This window comes from Fukomys damarensis, unplaced genomic scaffold, assembly GCF_012274545.1.
Source record: "Fukomys damarensis isolate Sample0158 unplaced genomic scaffold, DMR_v1.0_HiC HiC_scaffold_26, whole genome shotgun sequence".
NCBI classification, from domain to species: Eukaryota; Metazoa; Chordata; class Mammalia; order Rodentia; family Bathyergidae; genus Fukomys; species Fukomys damarensis.
In genome coordinates, this window is record NW_022900938.1 from 38,250,767 (window position 1) to 38,274,704 (window position 23,938).

The 23,938-nt window shown below is 31.9% G+C and overlaps 1 pseudogene; it reads right to left on the minus strand.

Annotated features, from left to right (window-relative positions):
• Nucleotides 1-978: 978 nt before the first annotated feature.
• The window catches only part of LOC104850160, a 47,543-nt pseudogene continuing 24,583 nt past the window's right edge, over nucleotides 979-23,938 (minus strand).

A 23,938-nucleotide genomic window follows, 5' to 3' on the forward strand; every position in this document is an offset into this window, starting at 1 on the left:
TCTGTTCTCAAACAAAAACATTCAAAAAATTTTTGCTTGGATTAATAAACTCTGCATCAGGTAACAAACACAACCTTGGGCACCGTCCCTACACAAGCAAAAATGTGTCCATCTTCCCCCAGGTCATAAAACAAATTAAGTTTGTGAACTGGGGAACAACTGCATTCTGAGCTCCAACCAGAATTACACATAGAGCTCTTATAGTCATGTCGGCTATCTCCAGGCTAATCCCTAAAACTTTGTCAAACTTCCCCACCAATCAGTTCCAAAGGCTTTTGAATAACATGGTTTTGTATAATCGTGGCAAGGATTGCACTCCTGGTGCCAATTCTCTGCATCAGTCAGCTCTTCCACTACTGAGACATAATACCTCACACTCACAGCTTAAAGGAGGAGAGATGATTTAGTTTGGCTTATAATTTCAGGGCATTCAGTTCGTGATCAGCTGACTCCAAGGCAGAAATGATATTGTAGAAGGGCATGGCAGAGCACAGATGCTGAGATCATCATACCTGGTAAGCAAACTAGAAGAAGGGATCGGGGAACATTTATAATACCCAAGGTCAGGTTTCCATGAACCACCCAGATTGTAATTTACTAATCTGGGCAACTTTTAAGCCAATCAAGTTCACAATCCAAGAATCTTATTAAAATGTAAAAAATTTAAATGTATTTTGCTAATTTATAAAATTTCCCTTTGCTTACCTTCTTCATTAAAGTTATACAAAAATAATCACACCAGATGTGGCAATACACTCCTGTAATTCTAGCACTTGGGAACCTGAGACAGGAGGATTACCATCTTGGACTCTCTGGTGAGATCTGAAAAAGATTAAATTACATTAGAAAAATAGAATTCCAAAAGTGAAAAAGTATGCCTTATACATAAACACCCCTGGGAGAAAAATTCTGCTACCTCTGTTAGCATACATCGATTTCAGTTGTAGTCTCCACACCCCAGGGTTCCATTCAAGCTGTCTAGCATTCACCCTGTTCTTCAGCCTCCTCTTCCATGTTTTCAGAAATTTTATTTCTGCTGAGGAAAACATCCCTACTACTTTCATTGACTGCTGGCTCTTGTTTGCCTTTCTTCCATCATCTTTCCTGGGATTCTTCTCTTGTTTCTTCTTGTTTCTGACAAGGTGGCAAATATCAGTCACACAATTTGTTGAGGAAATGCCATCTGTTGTTTTTTACTGGCAATTATGGCAATTTGAGGAGCCACCTACACCAGAAGTGCAACGTGAAGTACAGATCTCCACCACAAAAAGCTTTCAGAGCCAATTTGGCTATATTTTCAATCTGTGGGACCCTTTCACCTCTTTTTCTGTCTAATTTCAGGTAATGGTTTCTTCAACTCTTCAATTTCTTTCTTATATTCAGTACGCGATCCTTCAGTCTCCCTCAACTACTTATGTAGCACAAGCATTCTCTTATCTATGATAACAGTAGTTTTGCTGAACTGTACCACTTCCTTATCATATGTGGAATTGTATCCATAGGCCAAGCCTAGCTGGTAGTGTGTCTCTGCAAGGAGACAGTCATGGGCTTCCAGATTCTGCTCCTGTAGGGGTGAGCAGGCATGGGATTTCTCTACAGCTTGGCTGTAATTCTCAGACTGAACACTAACTTTAAATGTAAGTCGTGCCTATGCAGCATAAAGAAGAGCATCTTTTGTTTCTTTTCTTTTAAAAGTAATCTTTGATAAATATAATATATTCCCGGAAAACTCCAGTTTCCAGTGACCTCCTCTTCATTTTTTTAAAACTTGTTTTCAAGATTCACTTAGTGAATCTTTGGCTTTGTTATTTTCCAGGAGCACTTGAAAATTTTTGTGTAAGTAAGTGACTTCACTTAGAATACTTATGAATGACGTCAACGTAGTTGTTGTGTTAAGCACAGACCATAGAGTGCTAAATGTAGATTAATCTAGCCAAGATTACGGTGATACATCAAATCTTAGAACTGTTTCAATGTTAAATATATTTTGAAGATTTGCAGAAGGTTTGGATATGAGATTAAAAAGAAGAGAGAAGGCTGAATCCAAAGCTTCTAGTCACTTAATGTAAAAACACCAGGGTCGCTTAATTTGGTGCAGAAGACTGAGAAAGGAGAAAGGGATAAGAGGGCATGGCCTGGGAGTCACATTTAATTTTCACTGCTTGAAAGTCTAATGATTTTATTTTATATCCTGCTACCACCATATTATAATGCTTCATTTATTTACTTTTGTTTTTGTGTTATGTTTATAATTATTTTATTTTAAATTAGATAAACCTCAGTTTATTTAATACACTTCAGTGGCTTCACATCTGATTACTGTTATCAACTCAACAAATCTTCCTGAACTGGCTGGTTATATCTCATTGAGGGGCTGTAATATCATGACTGTATTATTTAATGCCCAGTAAACTTGAACTGCTGAAAGCTTTCAGGAGGGTCACATTCCTTCCCAGCTTAGTTTTAGAGATAATAAAAGTATTGCTATAAGTAATGAAAGATACACAGACCAATACAGTGATATGTTGGTTGTTGAATTCAATTCACTCCAAATTCTGTCCAAACACTAAAAAATTTTAGAACTGAACATATTTTTCCTACAAGAAATAATGGAAAACCAGATAATTTGTTCTAAGGGAGCAAAATTATATGTATAAAATCATTTGTCCAGGATTTTAACAAATTTCACAATTATTTCTTTAATATGACCATGGTTCTCACAGTTCTCGTCTTAGCTTTACTGTTGGTTTCTCTAACTTTCTTTGGATCCATGGTTACAGTATTTTATACCAATAAAGTGCAAAAAAAATAAAAATAAAAGCACAGTAACGCATGTTTTAACCAACCCAAGCACTATATGTTCTCCGGGCAAAAGCAGAGCTAAGACTGAAGTATCAGTCCTGTGTGTCCTTGGCTTATATAATTTTTTTTCAAGTTGAAGTTTCAGTTTGACTATCCAGCAAAGTTGGGAGCACTGAGAAGATTTTTTTCAAACTTTGCTATTGGAACAATGAAAAGTTCACAACTGAGGTATCACTGTATAATGAATAAGAAAGGGTTAGATTAATTTGCTGAACTGAGTTTCAGGTTTTGTTGACTTCTGATTTCATCTGGGGTTGGGGCATATTGCTAGGTTTTAGTTTCTGAACATGATGCTGAGGGTGAGTGTTTGACAACTATAATATTATTTTGGTCTGTTGTTGTTGTTGTTGTTGTTGGGGAGGATCCAGGTTTACAAACCAAAACTCTGATTCCCACAATTTTAAAAATGTTAATAGAACACTGTAGATCATTCACCGCAGCTGGGACATCAAAGCACATAGACAAGATTCGAGTTTAACATGTCTTTACTTATCACGAATAGCACACATAAGAGGTTTCTTCCGCCACTTTGCAATTTGATCTGGGCAAGACTATAAAACTAGTAACCAGTGAACTAACTCTTGTGAATTAATATTGAACAGTGAACTAATATTTCAATTTCTTCAACAGGGAATCACAGAAATGGAGAGGAAATGAAGGAGTGTAGTCCCAATTACTGAAAATACTTCCTGTGTGAACAAGAAATGTCATACATGTAGAATGCTTCTTCTACAACATTAAAGTATAAATAACTTCCAAAGTAAAGTTAGTTTGGAGACCTCAAAATAAGTCATATATATTTAATTTGAAATATAAAAATTTTAAGAACATTTGTAAGATATATTAGTAATCTATTCAGAAATAGGCTAGAGTCCAAACACACTTTATTCTAAAAAAAAAAATTGGAGTTAATGAAAAGTTTTCTGGTTGTTTGGTGTTCCTGAATTTGTTGTCAGTAGTCGTTTCTCTGACATTCTTTATAATTCATGGATAATTATTTCTAATGCATTTTAGTAACTTTGAAAATTATAATTGATACTAATGATTTAACAGAAACACTCAAAGAAACAAATTAATTAGAGGTCTCCATACTCACATTGAAAAATCTTTGAAATTCTTTATTCCACATTTTCTGCTAGTCCACCCTAGCTAAACATATTTAAGTTTATATTTTCACAGGAGGGGTTTTTTTATGGAGTAATTTTTTTCTAATAAAAATTTAACTTGAATGAGTTCTGTAATCTGTTGACTGGGCCTTTAAAAATTGATGTCCCCGGAGCCCACGAAACTAAATCAAAAGGAAGGAGGCCTCATTGCCTTTTAGAATTCCAAAGGTCTGGCCCACAGCTCTATGAGGTCAGGAGGTGGGATTAACCTCTCACATCCTAGTAATGGTTTTAGAAGGACTCTGAAAATTCACAGATGATTAAAAACACCCAACTGACTGGCACTCAAGAAGAATCTGGAAAGTAAATTTCATTTGTTTAACAGCTTTATCTAATGGTAATGGTGATAGGCCAAGCTATCTCAGCCATCTGATTGGAGATCCCTCTGTCTGTCTATCCCTTTACCATTTTTTTTTTCTTTTTCCATACCAGAACAGTTTTTGAGATATTTTCCAATCTTCTGATTTTGTGGGAAGCTAATACACAGACATTGTCTATCCCACACTTTAAAAATGCACAAAATACTATATTTAAATACCTCAATGACATTAAGACATAAAATTTGCATCTGCTTTAAATTATCCAGGTTGTAAATTATATGGAATAAAAAAATTGCACAGTTTTTTAATAAGTTGATACAAATACTCGATTATATTATTTAACATTCATTGAAAAGGAATGCTTCCTAGACTGTATGTATAAACTTTTCTATTTGTTCATACCACTAATGTGATTATCTTTAGATCTATAGATTTATATGCATTTTGTAAATGTAAATTTTTCTTCTACTACAATTTTACAATAGATTTATATCATTTAAAAATATTGTATGTGGCTTTCTCTAAGATTGTCTCCTCTCTTTCAAGGTGTTAGATCCTAGAGGTAGGAAGAGGCAAAACTAATTATAATTTAAAACATAGTTACTCTTAGTGTGTGACTCAGCTAAGAAAACATATCTTAAAGGATTAATATCATAACATGTCTCAAAATGTGCTGTACAATATATTAATTAGTCATTGTTTTACATGACCAGAATTCTTCTCTCACAGGGGAGATGATACAACGTTTACTCATGGTGATGAGGCCATCCGTTATCTCTTTCCATCAATACCATGAAAATGATTATGAATTATGATGGGCAGAGAAAGTAATAGCTATTTTAATTTTCTCATAATTCAATATTGTTTTGTTCAGTCAATCAGGACTTAACTTCTTTACCCTGGACTTGTGTGCCTTCCTGAATGAGGAGAACACTGATTTTTAACTGAGAATTTCAGTAGGAGGGAAATAAGAATATTTTAAAAACCCTATTTGAAATTGCATACTTATGCTATCATTAATGAATATGATTGAGTAAGCCTAGAAAGAGGTTTTAAATTTTGTATTTTAACAAAAAGCTGGATTTTGATACAAGCTTTCATTTATGATCACAGAAAAAAGGCTTTAACAATGTTTGGAAATTTTAGAAATGATATTGACAACATGAGTTCATTAATGATTAAAAATATATTAAAAGTCTGTCTTTTATCCCAGGATTCAAGATGTTACATACATATTCTGTCCAATGAACTAATTAATACTTATATAGTCACTGTTGAACAGAATGGTTTAATTATTTTCACAAAAATCATTATATAGGAGTTGGGATCAGGGTGTGACAATTATGTCTAAAATCAGCATTATGATGGTATTTTAGATCAATTCTACTAAACATGAGGTAATTTAAATTAGCTTTCATACAGAAAATTATTCACACAAAAATTATTTTATAATTATTTTCAGTTGATTTGATTGATTGATTGATTGATTGATTGTGATACTGGGATCCAACTAGGATCCCACACATTCTGGGCGGTGCTCTACCATTGAACTATACCTCTAGTCCTGACCTCTATTTTAAAAATAGCACAACCTACATCAATTTTTGCAAACAATCATTTACCATTACATCACTTTGTCAGAAATGTATCCTAACATGAGGATAATCTGGTCCCATCAAGACTCTCTGGGGAAAACAAAACAAAAAAAATTCTTTATTTTTATCCTGTGCCCCATGTGATTATTATACTCAGGCTACTCAGAGAAATAATGAAGCATAGTACTTTCCTCATGAGTAGGAAAGGCCAACTGCCCACCACAGTGCCAATTTTTAGGAAGGCAAAAAAGAATAAGGCATATATAAGAGATTGGTTGAATTGAAGACATGAATAATGGGTATGCAAACCATGAGTACTAAATAAATGTGATTTTAAATATTTAGTCTTTCATTCATTGAGTTATATTTACATATCAAGCAAAGCAAAGCAGTTCCATGGATGTGACTAAAAATGAAGAATATTTTGAAGGTAAGCTTCTGAGCGGATCTAAATCAGCATGTACCACTAAATAGTTTTTGTCTTTGGGTGGCAAGATGCAATAGTTAGAAAAAGATTCAGCAAAGCTGAAAACTGCTTGGAGAGTATATTACTTTGATCAATGCTTAAAATACCAGATTATTAATTATAGGACTCGTTTAGAAGAGTGTATATTGGTGTGAATATATTTGATGATCATTGTGTGGGAAATTTATTATTTATCAATATGAACAATTTGCAACATGAGTTTCCCTTTTCTATAGCTTAGTTTCTATGTTCATTATGAATCTGTGTGCTCTAGGAAACCTGAAAGGCTTTTTCTTTTTTTAATAATGAATGATATGTCAACACTACAGTGGGGATTTTTTCAGTTTGTGTAACAAAATGCATTGAGAAGGGGTGGTGAGATCAAAAAAGAAAGTGTGTGCCTGTGTGCATGGACTCTTATAGAGTGTCTCCATATGTGTGAAGTAAGAAAGGAAAGAAGTCAGAAAAATTATAATGAAATAATTGAGAACAGAAGAATAAGTGCATGTCAAAGGCCAGGTCTGCTCCTAGATCATAGAAGGAGAGTCAAGGAAATGAGAAGGAAACAGGCTGAATGTGTTGCAAAAGGCTGCTCAGTCTCCCCTGATCAGTCCCTGTGCTTCAACTCCCAGACAGCACACTGACTCAGCTCCTGCTCTCTCTCTCTGAAGCAAATCCATATGAGTCGCAGCACCTCCCATTCTGTGTCTATTTTTTTCTTCTTCACCGTCTGATGGCTCTTTAGCCTGCTATGCTGCCATGGGAACATGCAGGTGACAGAAGGCACCCATTACATTTATTCCCTTTCATTCCTTTTCAAAAATAAATTGTTTCTATTTAGGTTGGCCTGATAAAGGGTTTTGACTCCAGAGTCCTAAAATTTGCACATTCAAGATACAAGATTTACCATTGAGAAAAAGTGTGGCTGCTAATTTTGTTAGACTTGAAAACTGTACTAGCAAATTTTTATTGTTAACAGTTACACATGTATGCTGCCTGTCAATCACCAATTTCTTCTGTTAATAAGAAATAGCTGACATTGTAATTAGCAGATAGTGTACCCTGATAATTAATAAGATAGATTCTAATATCAAAATACTGCATTCAAATTCTAGTATGCCCATAATATGAGACTAGGCAAGTTATTTTACTTCCCTAAGATGTGATTTCATAAATCTGTAAAATGGCTTGTCAAAATACGATTGTCTCAGTGGGCAAAAGGATGAAGTTAAATGAGAAAGTTTATGAAAGGTAGTTGTTACAATATCTGGCACAGTAAATGCTCAATATTAACAAAATTCTCTATCAAGCAAGGGCTTAAGGAGGATTATACCTAAAGAAAGTAATTGTCATGATTGGAGAGTTGGAATTTTTGTTTCTGCCAAAAATTATACACAAACACACCTTATTCATTTTTAGATCTACTAACATGAGATTTAATACCACATTTAGTTTATATGTGTAAATGATGGATTCATTTTAAAGGAATCTTATGTGTGATATAAAGAAAGACTTTTTTGAAAAGTAGGAAGAAACTTTGTAAAGTAATAATTGACATATAAGATTACATGTTGTAATCCAATGAAGTCAACTGAGTTGACATTTTTATCATATAATACACATGATATGAAGAATAAATTAGTTTTCATACATAAGTATGATGTTGATTTATGCCAAATATCCCCAATCTTAATTAAACTATTCTTTCATCAGATTCTTCCCATTTATCCTACAGAAAATAGATCTCTTGTTGAAACAACCACTGCACTTTTAAGTTTTTATTTTATATTTGATGTAGAGAACAATGACTGTATAAAACAGGCTTTTGTGTCATTCATAAAAAGAAGTGAAGTGAGAAAAGTAGAATTTTTGCCTTTTAATGTTATTACTATGATATTTCAGTGCTGATACTTACCATATCTAATTAGTAAATTGCACAAATACAACAGGAGTTTGAATAACATGTTATGAATTTTCATTTGTACACATGTGGCTTTTGGAGCGCTGCCATTTCCTGAAATAGAAAGATTGTTCTGAATAGTAAACAGTAAGATTTTCTGTTTTAGCTCCAACTTTAATTTGTATCTGGCTAGAGAAATGTGATCAAATTATCTAATCAAAATCTTTGACACTGTCAATGGGCTTTTTAAAAATAAAGACAATATTAAAATGAAGCCTGCAAATTAATCTCGTTATCTGCATCAAATTGAATTGAGCACTAAAATAGGGCTTACGCCTGGCCAAGTACAGTTTGCAAAGGTGATGTTGACACACACATTTTTCTGTTCTATGGTGGTCCTTGGATTAATTTCAAATCTGATATTTAAAATGAAATAAAATGAAGACTAGGTATCTGGTCCCAGATCTTCATTTTCATTTTTCTCTATTTCAGTGAGGTGGGACAATTTTATGTGAGCATATGTGTCTGGATCTACTATATCTCAGATATATTTGTAGTGATAGAACATATACATACATATATACCTTTTCATAAAGATGAATCCATTCATCTCTAAAAATACAGTGATATTAATAAACATTCGTATAAGGACCTATGTAAAGTAGCTTGAGAGCAAAATTTCTGTAATTGCTGTCAACTTGATCTTCAGATTCTAAATGCATTTCATTTTTACCAAAATGTCAAATTATTTTTGGTGAAAAAGATGAGGAACTCTTTGTAAACTGCCAGATTGTATACCTGTTGTTAAAGACAGCCAACTTTTAAAAGCAGACAAAATCCTACTTCCTACATTCATGAGAAATATTTATCCTACCAGAAAAAAAATGTACAGGATAATATCACCTTGAATTTATAATGTTACTGTTAATGAAATACTTTGTTATTCCAAGTAATTTTTGGTTGCATCATTTTATTGATAAGGAAAATGTGGATTTGTGGCACAGCTAATAAAAATGGTAGAGATAGACAGGATCTATCCAGTTAGGTCCCAGTACTTTTTCACAATAGTTACTCTCTGATACCAGTGCCTACTTACTTTCACAATGTACCTCTCGAGCAATCCTGTTTTAATTCAAAATGATCTCATTTTATAAAATCAATAACACTATTAATGCATTGCAGGCTTTTTACTGAAATTAATGAATAAGCTTAATAATTAAAAATTATTTCTATCTTAGCCTAATTCATTTTTAAGGAAAAAAATCAAGACAATTTAATGAAGAAAATTAAATACCACCTGGGTATGAAACCATATAACTCATAAGATAATACATTTTTTTAAAAAATTTACTCTCATAATAACAGAAACTAAGTTTCTAAAACCATCTACTTCTTGAATTTATCTTAGAGAATATTGCTTTATTTTAGGAGATCTTGAAACAGGGCTATAAATATATAGAGTGCAAACACTATGATAATCATTTATTGTGGTGGTTATAACAGAAATATTTGCAGTCAAAAAATTTTTTAAACAAAGGAAATTAATAGAGTTCATAAGCAATTCAAGTAGTTATTTGGGAAGTCTAAATCAGATTCTCCTTTAGAATATATTTTTAAAATTAGAAATATGTCACTGTGCTGAACACATTTATTTAGCTAAGTTTGATGGACAGGAATATTGAAAATTACATGTACAATTATATTGCATGCAGGCTTTTTCAGTGTTCTAGATCATGTGAAGGCACCATTTTCCCTTAGAGCATAGGTATAAATAGCTCTATTCACAAGTTTTGATGTTATATTTATCTCTTTTAGGCATCAGCCATGAATTTGAAATTGGTGCTGGAGAAATAAAGAGCTAATGTTAGGGCATGTGTGTGTATATGTGCATGATGTATGAGAGAAGGAGAGAGGGAAAAGGAGAAGAGATGGAGAGAAAGAGAGAGAAATGGAGGTAGAGAGAGACAGACAGACAGAGACAGACACATAGGACAGACAGAGACTAGTGGGGGAACTCGGGAGACAACTATATGAGAAATGAGAAATACACTCTACAGTACCTTCATTGTAAGATTTAAATTATACATACCTACTAACATCATTTCTTTAGAATGTTCAGGAGAAAAACCACGAAAATATCTTTCAACAATGTTTTAATGTAAATTTTTTGCATCAAAAGACTAGCTTCCTTTTATGCTAAAAATAAAATCTATACTTATCAAATTACACTGAGTAATGTTTAAATATTTCAACTTTTATCTACTATACTGGAAACTTCAAATAGTTACATGTGTAAGTTAAATTAAGGAGCACAACAGAAAACTGGTAGAATTAAAAGTAGGTTTCATTTTCACCATAACAATTCATTAGGCCACACTGTAAATTATGAAACCATACAAACAACAAATAATACTGAAATGGTTCTCTTTTTCATTCATGATTTCAGTAGTCAAATGTATTCTCTCAGGGTATATAAACTTGAATACAGATAAATTCTGAATTGGAAGCATTTTACTTTGTCATTCTCAGATGCGTAAAAAGAAATTTGAGCTGAATGTAAACTGACAGGCATTATTTGAAAATGTTGACTGAAAAAAGAAACATTTTGTTTTTAACGTTTCAGTATGCCTGGATGATATGTGATTAGATTTTTGAATAAATTAATAAAATTATTTTACAAGGCAAAAAGACACATTCAAATTTGAGAAAATCTTGATCCTACGATCTTTAACAAGGTTACTAAAAGCTGTTAAATTTATATAATCATATTATTGTAAATTTCAGTACAATGATTGCTGAAAATTATGGCTAGAAAGATTTACCTTTTCTTTCAGATAAAAGATGATTGTAGATCTTCACTAGCCAGTCTTTTTGTTCACTTTTTTATGACCTGTTGCAACAGTATTCTCACAGAAGTTAACATTACATTATAAATTTCTCTAGTACTCTATACTTAATACATATTTACAATTAGATCAGATTTTATGTGTAATTCTAGTTTATAACATTTGAAAATGACTTTAATGTTGATATATTTTATTAATTAGTAGTTTTTAGTGAAGCATCAATTAACTGAATATCCTATATTATTGAACAATTACTTGTGTGGTTTCAGGGTTCTCTTAATAGAAATTTAAAATATGTCTTCAGAAGGTTTTTGTTTAAAGAGTATAAAGAGTCAATTTTCCAGATTCATGAGTAAGTACTGAGTTGAAGAAGGGTTGCTTAACAAAGAACAAAATAGCAGTTCTAGTTAGCAGGTACATATTACAGCAGTCTGACAAAACAATTGTGCTTTATTACACTAATAAAACAAAAATATCATTCTGTGATGTGTTTTTTCCAGCATCTCTTCTTGTAAGTAGAAATCACCACCCATAATATATTATACTTCTTCTAAAATATGTAAATGCGATGTTCAGTAATCACACACAGAGTATTTGGGTGGTATCGCCTAACTGCGGGCTGGGTACAAATTACAATGCATTTTGAATCTGTATTCATTTAAAAATAGTTTGGTATTGCTTTTTGATAACACACATAATGGAATGACTTAGCTTCTCCAGTGAGTATTCATTTGAAACAGGAAAAGTGCTAGATTATGATAACATAAGAAAACAAAGCTAAGGCCTATTTTAGGGAAGAAAATGGGTTGCTGAGCTTATTGAATTGGTCTTGTTGATCTTAAGGAAAGAAATAAATAAGTAAAGAAGAACCTCCTTTAACGGAAATGCCACTTAACTTGATTTATAATGTGCAGCATTAATGGAATTAAATCATAAAAATATCATGTGCTAGCATTCCCCTGTAGATACTAGGGACTTCATTAGTTTATAGTAGGCTCAGTGGAAACTTAAAAATATTGACAGAAGTTATGCTGTCCTCTGTTTTTTCTATAAAATAATAATAGTTAAAGTTTGGTTTAGGCATTCATTTCTAAGTGAAACATGAAGAGCACTCAGCTAGGCATAAGAGCCATGCCAAGATCCAGGAAGCAATGTTTAAGAGAAAGCATGGCTGTAAATGTGCACAATATTCCACGTTATATACATGTCATTTCTGAGTACTGTTGGAACAATGTGGTGTCAAATGTGTATGACAGATTGAGGTGAAAGCTGAGAAGATAGAGCTTGTGCAAAAACATTCCTGACTTATTGGGACATCCTATAGGATTTATCCTGCAGGCTATAAGTAACCAGTTTCATCACATGAAGAGTAGAATAGGGATAATTGTCTACTAATTTAACTAGCTCATTTGATCATTGTGTTACGTAAACTGTAGTCAAGTGTAACAATGCCATCTAGTGATAAGATTCTAAACTGACCTTTCAACTGTTGAAATCTAGTTAAGAGGTTAGCAGATAAGTCTTTGGCTATTATAGCGCACTTTAATTTAATATTCTGTGAAATAACAGAGCACTCCTAGCATCCTTTTTTACTTTTAGGTAATTTATTCATACAAGGTAACACAGTGAATGAAAAGAACTTCCCTTTTGGTATTTTTCTATGCAGCCACTTTTCCATGTGGGATGCTCCTGTTTAGTAGTAAAACATCCTGAGAGTCTTCATCAGTCTGTGGTCCAAGTTCATAGACTCTCTGCTATTTGCTTATTCAGTAGATCTTCACAATAATTTGTGCCCAAAGCAAATCTTTTCTTTAAACATTGCTTTTCAAAAATCATCTTTATGAAACTATAGCTAGCCAAACCATCATACGTGCTTTACTCTCTTGCCTTTCTCAGCTGTTGGTTTCCAGTACAAAGCCAGCTATTCTGAAGCACGGATATCTGAATTCATGAAGATCATGCTTTACATTGCTCTGTAGCCTTTTGCAGTTATTACAGAGTCCTACAAAAACAGAGTCTTACCTCATTACTTCATTGGGAAAAATACTAATGTACAGTCACGTGCAACACTTGTAATTTCTTGCCTGAAATTTGGAGAAGTGATTTAAAACAAGGACTGAAATCAGTGGCAATGGATTTTAAGATTATATTTGCTGTTGGTCATTTGTACAGGCTCAAAATTAAGAGACAAATTCTTGCATCTGTTTCCTCCAGAAAGTATTTAATTAGAAAAAGATCACTTCTACTACTCATTTCAACTGTAAACTTCTGTGACTCTTAAGTAGATGATACATAAAATCGTTAAAAAGGTCAAAAAACAAGAAGAGGTGAACTTCCCTACTGTCTGGTCTTTGTGGGTATACTGTATGATATTCAGCTTTTCTTCATTAGTTATTTAATAGAAACAAAAGCAAAAATATTAAAAAAGGCCAGGGAGTTAGCTCAGTGGTTCCGACACCTGCTTTGCAAGAGCAAGGACCTGAGTTCGATCCCTGATACCAGAAAAACAAAAGTTATTTAATAAAATGTGTTTTAATGGCTTATCTATAATATATTCAGTATATCATTTGTATTAGCAGAAAGCAGAGGAAAAGGAGATATTTTAATACAGGATAGAATGCAAAACATTTCAAATATTTGTCTATATAAATTTTTATATTAGCTACATCCTAATGGGTTTTTGGTGACAGATGACCACATAATACCCCCAAAAGTTATGGTATAAGGATGTGGCATACTCCATTTTCTCTCCACTCAATTATCAGTAGTTATACTGTATCATTTTTTCTTTCATGGAGGAAATATTACATTTTAATTTTTAAATTTCAGATGATATTCTAAAAATTTTTGTCAACTGTTTGAAACATAAGCTTTTTCAAATAGGAAAAGGTGCTGCCTGCTGTCATGGAAACCTACATTTTTAGTGTATATGCATAAAAATTGAATATAATATTCCAACGATAATATACTGATAGTGACTCCTCTTTCTGATAGAGAAGTCAAAATTATAATAATATGTTAAAGGTCATTCTGTATACCAATATTTCTTTTTTTCTGGAACTTTGCAATATATCATTCACTTTATCTACCAATATAACCACGCTATGTAAAATATGATTTTTTTCTTCTATTTAAATATTACAAAACAAATTATTTTTGGTATTTATATTATAATTATTTGTCATTTCTAGCAATTGCATATACTGATTCAACAATATTAATAAAGGAATCAGTGATAATGATTTATCATAGAAGCTCACACTTGGGTGTATAAAAAATTTAAAAACAACAATAAAAAAGCAAAAGAAAAAAGATAATTATAATCTCTACCTATCAACACTATGGAAAGAGAGAGAAAGAGCCAAATTTGGAAAATGATTCTCAAATTTAGTTGAAAGACAAAGATCCATTATCACAAAAGAGATGTGTAGTGTGGTTCAAAAACAGTGCTGTGTTTTTTTTTATATTTATTTGTTTGTTTGTTTGTTTGTTTATCTTTCTGGTACTGAGGATCAAATTTGAACCTTGCACTTGAGAGGCAGGCAGCAGAACCACTGAGCTAAAACCCTGGCCCAATAGTGTTGTGACATACCTATAATGTTTATAATAAGTATCTCCTTTTAAAACATTTATAAACTAAATTATGTATGGTGAAGAAAATATGCATCATTATTAGTTTAAATCAATAGTTCTTTTACATTTAAAATACTTCCTTAAATTTTTTTCTAGCTTTTGTGTGTTCCTTTTGTCTCTCACTTTCCTTCTTTTTCTTTAACCTTGTTTCCTTTTGCTTTTTTCCTTATATTAGTTTGATTTTTAAATGCAAATCTAGGTAAAATATATATTTTTGTTGGTAAATATCTCATTGTGAATTTACTGTTTACTATTTTTTTAAACTGGACCTACAAAAATAGTTTTAGATCCCTAAGACTTTTGCATAACAAAATACTATTTAGTTAATAATTTTAATTTCCTTGGGTGAGAAATTACTTGTTGAAGGTATCATTCAAACTGCCATTAGAAATTATTTTCATAAATTTCCAGATTTAAAAGATTATTTTCATTTTGAAAATTATCTTTAATTTCTTCTTACTTAGATCATGTCAGTTTATTTGAATAAATAGTTCACAAGAATGGAAAACTGGCTGATAGTATATTTTAAAAATATTTGATTTATTCAAATGCATATTCTGAAATCCCCATATAAACTATATTATATACCAAAACACAAGAACCACAGTCTTACTCTTTCTTGTTTATTGAATAAATGGTGTCTGTTCACTCTTAACTTTACTATTTGTTTCACCTAAACTTTTCTATGGTTAAAAACCTTGATTTAACCAATTACAAATATAAAAATCAATAAAAAACAATTAGATTTAACACATTTCCACAAAACACATTAACATTTGTTTTGTTTTGTTTTGTTTTGTTTTACAAACCTGACCATAACTGTTATTTGGCTGAGCAGAAAATATTAATTAGTGGCAGTTTTGGGGAGGCATTGATAGCCTGTATGTGTAACAGATCTCTCATTACGTGACTGAAGCTATAAGCTTAATTTACCTGTATAGGTTATGCTTTTACATTGCTCTACCAACTTCTTTTTTTTTCTTTTTCACCAACTTCTAATTTGATGTAGTAGACTCAACAGAGAAAAGAACTGTGTATCCAATGTATTTGGTTTCAAGGATAGATAACAAAGAATTGTGTGTTTTGGGAAAACTTTCATTATTCAGCTAGCTATTTTTTGTTTTTGTTTCATGTATAAATCCTAGAAATACATAACATGAGAAAAATTGCTAAAGTAACTAGCATAATTAATTACACAAATATCAGTTACTTGGTCCAAGATATCTCTCACCATCATTTTCCTAGGAATTAATCATTGAACACTCTCATATAAAATAAAATTAATAAATAAAATTAAATGAGGTTGCAAATAATTTCTAGATTTATAGACTATTATTTAAATAATTTTATTGACAATAAGTATTTTATTCTTGATTTCCTAAAGTGTTTTTTTCCTTTTATTTCCTGAGGGGAAAATATTTTAATTTTAGTTTTATTTTTAAATTAAAAATTCTTGTGAAACTCTTAAGTATTTGAAATAAGATTATGGCTTAAAATAAAATAGCAGTGACAAAGAACATATTTTTTTGTTTCTTTTTTTAAAAAGATTCTTTTAATTGACTATTTAGCTTGTCAAAAATTCTCAGAAGAATGAAGAGTAGCTAATCTTGATGGGGACAATTCAAGGATGACATACAAGTCAATTTTTTAAAATATAAAATCAAATAATTTAACATTTTTTTAAATCTTTTTTTTCCTTCTCATGAATCCATCTTTGATTTTATATTATATATTTCCATTTCCTTCACTGATGATTTTTTCTTTTTTCTACAAAATATAAAAATATTTTAATGAAACTATTAACTAACATAAATTTTGTTTTATAATTTTCAATTAATGGTTACATATTACTGATTTAACCACATATTTATAAACCCAATAATTTAGTCAATAAATGATTATAAAAAAACTTTCATTCGTGTGTTATATGAGGTTGAAATATTCAGAATTTTCAAGAAAAATATGTAAGTGAACCATGATTCAACCCCGAATGATTCTAGTAAGTAGGGTTAAAAATAAATTTCAGTTTCTCATAATTTTCTATTGCTTTATTATGTTAATAAAAGTGCTTTGGCTCAAGAACCATTAGATATCCAGTCTAATATGGATATATTTTTTATACTTTGGCTCCATCTAGTAGAGACTGAAGAAATTGCTTGAAAGTGTGACTTCCTAAATCACAGGGCTTAAAAATGTATTTCATGGTAATTTAAAATAAATGAAAGAATGGCAAATAAAATACATTTAATATTTGAAAACATGGTATTATGTGAAATGTAAAACTACTATGCTATTCTGTGTGTTCTTTTCCTAGAATTAGTGAATTGTTTACTAATTTTAACAAAAGTCTAGGCTTTGGCCACCTTAAGTTTTGCAAGGACAAAATGTTTTTAATTCTTGTTCCATTAGTTATTTCTCCCAGGTTCTGGTTTTATAACAGGAATCAATATGATTCATCACAGAAGGGAAAGAATACTTTTACTATGTTTCCAAATTATCTTTTAATTAACTGCAATAAGTGTGTGTGAAACATGGAAATTTATATGAAGTTCCCTTAGGAGAAGCACCTATTAGCTACATTTTAATAACGGGTGCTTATAGAAAGATTATAGTTTATGGTATTATTTTAAATTTACTAGTCCCTTAACATTCTTTGTATTTCTATATAAAAATATTTTCTTTCCTTTTGTATTTCTTTTTTCTTTGTTTTTTTCTTCTTGAAGGTCACAGTAGTTGACTGAGTGGCAAAACTACAGTATCTGCACCAGGATGTGTGTTTCCTGTAATTGCTTTAAACAGGTAAACACCAGTGTTCTAATCAAAATGACCATTCAATCTAAAGAGAAAACTATTGTTTTCTTCCAGTAGAACATGTAGAGTATAACAAGCAACATCCTTAAGGTTGTAAAGGAATGGATAATTTAAAGTAGCTAATAGGAATGACAGTGTTAGTTGTACTGCACTAAATCTAATTGTCAATAAGAAAGCCTCTGCACATATTACTACCTGGAATAAACTTTCCACATGGGCAGCTGAACTAAATCGCAACACAGCCAATTCAATCTTCGATGACACTTCACCACCAACACCAATTGCTGCTGCTCAATCAGTTTTGTCAGGAGCAGCCACTGATTTCAAGATGTCTAAACAGAAGGGATTACAAGGAAATGGTCCAACTGGTTAGCGACTCACTATACATATGGCCATACTTTACTTATCAATGGGATCTTAATGTATTTCAGAGATGTGACTAGTGAACCGATTGGACTATTTAAAATTGCAGTGCAGTCTCTTGAGAACTGAGAAGGTCATTTCTTTTGAAAGCAAAACTATTTGAAAAATATAGTGTCTACATAAAGTTATGCCACTAGCAGTTAAAATTTTTTAATGGTTGTAAAAATACAAACCTCTTCTAACAGTTACAAGTTTACTTAAAAATTGTGAAGTGCACAGTAGCCACAAACTCCACATCTAATTTCCCCTATTATATTATTATATTAGTAGGTCACACCAATTGTGATTTATAAATCAATACTGCTACATTTATCACCAAATTCCCTTATTGCTATAAATTTTCTTAGTTTTCAATTTGATATCCTTTTTGTTTTGCAAGATCCCATTTAGTCATCATGTCTGCTTTGGACTCGCATTGGCTGTGAAAGTTTCACAGACTTCACTTGCTTTTGATGACCTGGACAATTTAAAATATTTTATAGAATTTTCTTCAAATGAATCTGTCTTTTCTCTTTTTCCTTGGTTAGACTGGAGTTACATATTTTGTAAGGAAAAGGAGACAGGTGTAGTGCTATTTTCATTACACCATGTCCAGAGGATGTACTAACAACACGACTTAGCACTTTTGATGCTAACTTTCATGTGTTGGGGAGGAAGCATTTGTCACTTTCCCCCACTCCGAAGCTGCTCCTTCCCCCTCACCTTTCTATATTCTCATTGGAAAGTAGTCATTGTATGGAATGTGGCTCCACTTTCTTGGTGGTGGAATATTTTTAATAAACAGTTTGGATTTCTTTTATATGAACATTTGTCTATGCTCTCCCATTTAGTTATTTTTTAAGTCCTTAATGTATATCAGTATGTCAATGGATATTTATTTTGTTTATTTGTATTTCATGTTGTATAATTAATTGTGAACAGGGAGAATGCTTTGAAATATAAGTGATTGTTATAGAAATATAAAGATGCATTGAATATTTTTAATTATGAATATTGTTTGAAAATATATTTATAAATGAATGTAATCCTAAGATTTCTTCTAATTTGTTCATGTTGTTTAAAATTTCATATTAATTTGAATCACAAAATCACATATAATTGTATAGGTTTTTTTTTTTTTTTTTTTTTGTACTGGGGATTGAACTCTGGACCTTGTGCTTGTGAGACAAGCAGCAGCACCACTGAGGTAAATCCCCCTCTCTGTACATTGGTATTTTTAAAAATCAGCATTTATATGTTTTTGTTAGATTTGATAGCACCCAAATTTTTAAAACTATAACTTATGAGACAGTTCTTCTGGCACAATAATTTATAAAAGTATTCAAGTCACAAATATACAAATAGTCTCCTTTTAAATATTTGACAGAAACTAAGTCAAAATTCCTTTGAACAATGTCTTAATGGAAGAGGAAAACCATTTTGAAAGAAACACATCTTGAAATAAGGTTAGAAAGCTAAAAATTGATAATCATTAATGGATATTTTAAATCACTATGAAAATAACACATACATAGGTAGACATTTTTTGAGATAGGGTCTCACTCAGAAATTCAGGCTGGATTTTAATTCACTGTGTAGCACAGGATGACCTTGGACTCAGCAATCCTCCTGACTCAGCCTCCTGATTGCTGGGATCACAAGTATGTGCCATCATGCCGGCTCCTATAAACATCCTTAACAACATAAAATGTAAGAAAATTAAAGTTTATCTATTCTTAGTTGAATTTCCTAAGGTTAATTTTTTTCTATCATTTTTGTAAATAATGATCTTGATTTTTATTAAATTGTGAATATTATCTTTTAATTAATTATTTATTTTCCAGTACTGGGGATCAAATTCAGGACCTTCTGCTTGAAAGATAGGCTTGGTGCCATAGCACTAAATCCCCAGCCCTTGAACCGCATCCCTGGCCCTCTGAATATTATCTTTTTTTTTCCTGATTTTAAAAATCATACATATGTTTATATTATAAAATTTGTAATATTGGGAATACATTAAAATTAATAATATTCAAACAAGTGTTTGGTGTGATAGGAATGTCTGTGGAATAAATATGTAATATATAATGAATATTTATGTGTTTGTATACAGTATTTATATGCATATAATTTCAGTCAGTCTCATTCCATGGAATCCCCTCAATTTCTTTTTTATTTTTGTTTGTTTCCATTAAGCTTATTGGTATATTTTAGGTATACAATACAGTTACATTCATTATGATATATCTTGGTTCTTATTTGTTTCCCATTCCCCTGCCCTCCCTGCCCTCCCTTCACCCCCTCCATCTTTCCTTATTTAAAAAGACTTTTTTTTCTTTTTTTTTTTTTTTTTTGCTTTTCGTGTATTTTTCCTTTCCTTTCTTACCTCTCCCCTACTTCCCCTTCTTACTTTTTTGTTTTGTTTTGTTTTTAGTACCGGGGATCGAACTTGGATCCTTGTGCTTGCGAGGCCTGTGCCTGAACCACTGAGCTAAATCCCTGGCCTCCCCTTCTTACTTTTTCACCAATAGAAATAGTAACCAATTCTTAAAGTTTTTTTGGAATGATGTATTTAAATTTTTATTGCAATTTACATTATTTTTTATATACCTGTATCTAAGTCTGGATTCAATAAAGAATTTCAGGGAAATGTATGAAATGTCTATAATTCTATCATGAATTACTATGAATCAAAACTAGTACTATTGGACTGGGATTTAGCTCTGTGGTGCCAAGCCTGACTCACAAGCTCAAGGTTCTAGGTTCGATCCTCAGTACTGGACAAAACAAACACATGAAAAACACACACAAAAAATAAAACTCATGTTATTATTTTCTATTTGTATTTCCAGGTATTCTAATTGCATATACTGAGAATAAAGGATAAATATTGACACAAAATAGACAAATAAAAATATCAATAAATATAAAAGATTACTATTTATATTGTTTTTAAAGGTAGCTGTATTACACACTTGAATTTAGCTAAAAGCACTTTAATTAAAAGGTTTATGGGAAGCTAATGGCAATGTCTCAATCATTGTTGTATTGTTCTGATTTTACATCCACACAGAGATAAATATATAAGAGAAAATAATGAAACTTAGCAGCATGTAAAACAAACTAAGCAACATTGTTTCCCAAGAAATATCCTCTGAAACACTAATCTAACAGTTGGGATGAATCACCTACAATCACAAGACCATACACCAGAAAAATTACTTCATTAGCAAATGATTAATTTTGGGGAAATTAGATATAGAGAGTTCAGTTTACAATCCTTTGAGAGCAATCATGAAAACAATTAGAACTGAATGAGGTGGGGGAAGGGAAATAGGGAAGAAAAATAATAAGGTAAGCACTTATTAAATGTTTAAAGATTTTTTTTAAAAAAGCAAATCCTGTGTAATTTGCAGTTATTGAATAAAGGAAGTCAAGGAAAATAAAGTAAGAACACAAATCGACCATTTCCTTTGGCTCCATTACAGAAAAGAAATATTTTGGCAGGAAATGCTTCTTCAGTAAAGCAAAGCCCATCAGCTTCAGTGAAACATTTCTGTTAATAACTTGTCAGAGAAAAAACGGTGTGGATGTTAGGTATCCATGCCAACATGTGCCAGCTTCTCACTTCTCAGGATATTTTGCCAAGGTATAGATAAAGAATGATTTCAGGATTTTACAGGCAAAGAAAATGGACTGAAAGGATTAAAAAAATGAGGCAATCACATTCTTAATATTAAATTTAGAAACATTCACTTCATTTCATCTATGTCAATTTTCCAATTTTTTAAATAGACATTCAGTGCATTCATTCATTTAAGGAAAAATTATAATCTTATTTTTTTTCAATTGATCCATACGTACTGTGCTTGGCAGTAGGGATGCACCCCGTGCAAACTTGTGTTAAATAGAATATAGTACCTTTTAAAAAAATAAAATATTTTACTGCCATCTGCTGGTATAAAGTCATAATAACGCTAAAAATTTTAAATGAATGAATGTGAATGTTCTTGAATTAGTCAAATCAACACTTAGAAACCTGTAGCCTGCACTCCTGGTAGAGATGCATGCGTAACCGCCTCCTAATAAATGTGTTAATGCTTTCATAGTAAAGCATCCTTATACGTCTCACAATCATGGACACGTAAGCTCACTCGGAGTAGATTTAAATCTAAAAAGATTCTGTCATTGCTTATATGAGTTAGGTGTTTACTCATGGTACATACAACTATGACCAGGAAACAGAGTCATATGATAAGAATAAGACTGTGGTGCCCAACCCTGTCTGAAATTTAAAAAGACAGGAAAAAAGGAAGGAAGGAAGGAAGGAAGGGTAAAGCCAAATAGAGTGGGGGAGGGAGGAGAAAGGAAGGAAAGAAAAGAGGGGAAACGAGAGAGACAAGGAGGGAAAGAGGAAGAGAGGGAGAGAGAGGGGAGGGAGAGAACAGGGAGGGAGAAATAACAACAAAGGAAAATTGATTTTGGGGGAGTCTGTACCAGATTACATTACAGGGTGCAGAGCACCACTGCTGAGCTAGAATCCCATAAGTGCCTCTTCCTATGGAAAATAGTAGTGTTGGCATCAGCTATGGAGCTGAGGCCATAAAGGAAAACCAAGGTCAAGTTGAGGAATAATATTTTACATCCACACACTGAACATTTTCAAACTTGTAAAGTGTTGGGGAATTTCCAACAAGTAAAATTTATATAAGATCACACTTTAGCTAGAAAATCCCTGGTGCAGAAGAGGTAGAATTGGAGAGCAAAACCTTCTCCAACATTACAGTTTGCATTGCTCATCCATGGAAAACCCTGGCAATCTTGAGGCCCCCTATTCCCTTCAAAGCAAAATGTAGTCTTTTCCTAATGTGGATTTTTTTTTTTTTTTTTTTTTTTACTAATCTAATGTATTCTGAGCTTACATTTCCCATAGGAAATGATAAATGTATGGGTGAAAAACATGAAGAAGATGCACAAATTTTTACAGAATAACTGTAAAGAATGAGTAACCTATGAAAACAATTTTTTTTCTGGTCCTGAGGATCAAACTCATGACCTGTGCTTGCAAGAAAAAAATTATTTTACTTGAGTTGAGTGCACAGACTTCAAACACTAAAAAGGTGAAAGCTTCCAAAGCACACTTGAAATTATATCTGAATATGGAAGTACACAGTCTTGCATATTGCCATGAAAATGTTAGTATAGCATATTAATAGATGTGCTACTTTATCCGTATATTATCATTAGATTGACACTACCCTGGAACTTAATCACTAGGTTGCACTCCCATCTCTTCATTTAAGAAATTACAGAACAAGTCTACCGTAAAATTCTGAACTGTGGCTCCTTTTCCAGTTTAAGAAATCTAAGCTTCAGACATGTAGAAACAGAAGAGGGAATTATATTGGCAATTTCTTTTCTTTTTCTTTTTGTTTTTTTTTACATAACCATACTGATCAAATCTAAGAGAGGAAAATTTTGCTGAGAGAAAAAAAATGGAGAAAGAAATATTGTTGGGGGTAAAAAGAAAGTAGGGAGACAAGAAAAATATTTAAGTGAATGGGGGGGATCAGGGTATTAAACTATCAAAGAATGGTAGCATTAAAATAATAAACTTTTTCACTAAGTTTGTTTAATTATAAAGCTGGCAAAGACTTGGTTGTGTGCCCACACATTAAAGTGACTGTTCATTGAACAAAATCATTCACATTCACTTTGGTCACATCACAGTTAGAGGTTCATTTCCATCTTTGTCATCATTTACATTTATTTAAATATATTGCCAAGTATAATTTGCAGGAATTAACAGAACTATGAGGGGTTAATATTTCTCATGTTAAAAAAACAAAAAATGATAAGTAGAAAAGGATTATAGAGGCCAGGGATTTAGCTCAGCAGTTCAGTGGCCTGCCTCGCAAGTGCAAGGACCCGAGTTTG